The sequence below is a fragment of the Nanorana parkeri genome, unplaced genomic scaffold (genome assembly GCF_000935625.1).
Source record: "Nanorana parkeri isolate BGI_ZX_2015 unplaced genomic scaffold, ASM93562v1 scaffold1031, whole genome shotgun sequence".
Classification (NCBI taxonomy): domain Eukaryota; kingdom Metazoa; phylum Chordata; class Amphibia; order Anura; family Dicroglossidae; genus Nanorana; species Nanorana parkeri.
Window position 1 is genome coordinate 79,031 of NW_017307299.1, and position 3,289 is coordinate 82,319.

Genomic DNA, 3,289 nt, shown 5'->3' on the forward strand with positions numbered 1-3,289 from the left:
TTCGTTTTTGGTTCTTATTCGTTTCGTTCGTTGGAGCAAAGTGACATTAGAGAAGGTGAAAAACATTTTTCCACCCTCAAATGTCACTTTGCTGCAAACGAACGAACGAACCGAATAAGAACCGAAAATGAAACAAACGTTCAAACTACCGGTACCGAATTTCGTCTGAATCCGAATTCCGAATCCGAATTGACTTTCACACCCGAATCCCGAAAAACGAAATAACACAAATCCGAATTTAAAACGAAACAAATTTTTTGGCAGTGCACATGTCTAGTGATCAGCATTTTACTTTCCTCTTTCCCTCTCAGCACTGCCTTCACTGCTTCCTCTGCTCCAGTGCCAGACCAGACCAGACCAGGACCTGGCTTCCACCCAAAGGTGGCAATGTCCCAAACAGTTGAAGTTGGGGCAGGATTTGTATATACAGGTATATTTATTACTATAATATAGATATAGATGATATAGATGTGTAAATATATTGCAGGAAATTATGTTAACTTGCTGAGGCACATGCCCAAGTCCTCAAAATGCAAATTCATTTCTCCTGCAAGAGAACAACTAGAATAATTAGTTGATGGTTAATGACTCTGGCTTCTGTCTGTGGAGGTTATATAAATTCCAGATGCAACCACCTATAGAACATGTTCCTTCCTCCATTATTCATTTTGCAGATCATATTCTTTCTTAATGCACAGCACCATCTAGTGGCAAACGAGGGAAATCCTATCTTTACAGGAAAACAAACGAAGCCAAGCTCAGACGGCAATTTCAAAGCTGTCGGGACCTGCAGAAACCTATAGGATTAATGGCATTTTAAAATTACACCTGGGACTCAAGTGGTTAAGTTGTTTTGGGTGCAGAACGTTTTGCCTAGGTTCATCTGATTATGGAATAGCAATAAAAGTGGTTACAGTCATGTTAATGGACCCTAATTGCTGTCTACCCCAAAAGACACCGAAAGCAAGGTTCCTGATTGCAACTCCAAAAAGGAGAAACAAAAAGGAGAAATGAAAAAGAACAAGTACTGGGGCATTAAAGGAGAATGTCCACAGAACAGTAACAGAGATTTTATAACATAATAATATAATATGCAGTAGGGATGCACCATACCGGTTTTTCAGTACCGATATTTTTTTATTCGATACTCACCGATACTGAGTACCTGTGCTGTGTGCCCCTGGTTATGAGGAAGTTGGGCGGAGGATCATGACCTGTCGCCGTCGCCCGGCTTCCTGATTGCCTGTGAAGCCAGCGTTCTAGTGAAAGAACACCGGCTTCAGAGGCTGCCCGGCTTCCTGACCAATCAGGAAGCTGGGTGGCAAGTCATGAGGTGCCATCCTGGCTTCCTGATTGGTCAGGAAGCCAGACTGCCTAGCAACAAATGAAGCCAGCTTCCTAGCCAATCAGGAAGCCGGGCGGCACCACATGACCTGCCTCCCGGTCCTGATTGGCTAGGAAGCCGACTTCACTTGTTTCTAGACAGCCTGGCTTTCTGGTCAATAAGGAAGCCAGGATGAGAGTCATGACGTACCCCCTGGCATCCTGATTGGTTAGGAAGCCAGGCTGCCTAACAACAAGTGAAGCTGGCTTCATAGCCGATCAGGAAGCAGGGCGCACATCATGACTCGCCTCCCTGATTGGCTAGGAAGCCTGCTTCACTTGTTCCTAGGCAGCCTGGCTTCCTGACCAATCAGGAAGCTGGGAGACGGGTCATCACGTGCCGCCCTCCTTCCTGATTGTTTGGGAAGCCAGGCTGCTTAGCAACACGTGAAGCCAGCTTCCTAGCCAATCAGGAAGCCGGGAGGCGAGTCATAAGCCACCGCCCGGCTTCCTGATTGGAAATGCAGCTGGCTCCATGGTCCCTCGGCACTGCCGGTCAGACTGAGATCTCCCTTTGACCGAAGTTCCGGTATCGGGGGTGAGTATTGGAGCATTTGGGCGAGTATGAGTAGTCGCCCAAATGCTCAGTATCGGTGCATCCCTAATAAGCAGAGTGAGACTTGTAAGTCTGACATTTAGTTAAGTGAAAATTACAAACATGGGTTTTGAATCCTGTTCCTCTCTCTTTCCTTCAGTTACCTTGTGCTGTACTTGTGGGGCTAAAGTCAGATACACATGGTTCGAATTTTGGCCAGTTCCTGATGAACTGGCTGAAATTCATACTGTTGCTGCCGGGACCCCTCCGCCCGGCATCCCTTGATCAGCTGATTGAAAAAGCCGGTTGGAACAGAGCTATTAGCCAATCAGCTGCTTGCTCTGTTTGGGCAAACAGGGGATTCGTCCATCAACGCTCGTAGGCATCAATGGAGAAATCTGTTCTATCTCGTTGAATACGTTCCTACTACTATCTCTGATTCAGAGCCCTCACAGCCTTCTCCTGAAGAACCTGTTTTTCAGCAAGTCCCATATGACTCAGCTTTACAGAAAATATTTATCCTCTGATGCAGTGCATTTTACTCTACACGTAAGGGGATCAGCCTAGTGCTCCATGCATTGGGTCTTATAGCGCACTGACTACAAAGACCTTTCCATTACATTCTGTTTGTAAAACTGGATACAGCCCATGGAGTCCTGGCTCCTTACTGACAATGTGGAAGAGCGTTTTCCCATTCCAAGGGAATTTGTTTGACAAGTGGTCTCTGCCTACTGAATTCATTCAGGTACCAATTTCCTGTTTTGAGATTATTTACCCTGATTTAGAATGTCAGGCTGATCCTTGGTGTCATTTCCTTTGCAATGTCCTTTTCCATTTTAGTACATTACAGTCCATCAAGCCCTTTTTAAGGCATTCTAGTAAAATTCCTCATCTACTGCTTTTCTTATTGGCTTTGCCCGCCCCTCAGCTGAAATGCTTTTGGATGTCCCACATGTCCAAGAGTAACTAGAATCCAATGTCCCTCAATGGGTGATAATAGAAAATATATTTTTTGTACTTACTGTCTTGATGTCCATTGAGGGACACAGGTCTCATCTTTCTGTGTTATTAGCCTCATATACCTCTTGCTCACAAAACTGAGGCACGATGGTTGGAGCAGGGCTATTCAGGGGCAGGCTTAACATTTTTTGTTTTGCCAAGCCTTCTGTAAGTGGCAGTATAAGCCACGTGTACAAGAATAACTATAATTCCGTGTCCCTTAATGGAATTCAAGAAAAATATTTTACGGGAAGTATAAAAATCTTATTTTTCAGTACATCCCTGCAATACTTGCACATGTCCCCATGTTTTGACTCTTTAACGCTTTCACACTTTCCCAAGTGTATGGGGCCCTTGAGCTTACTGTGGGTG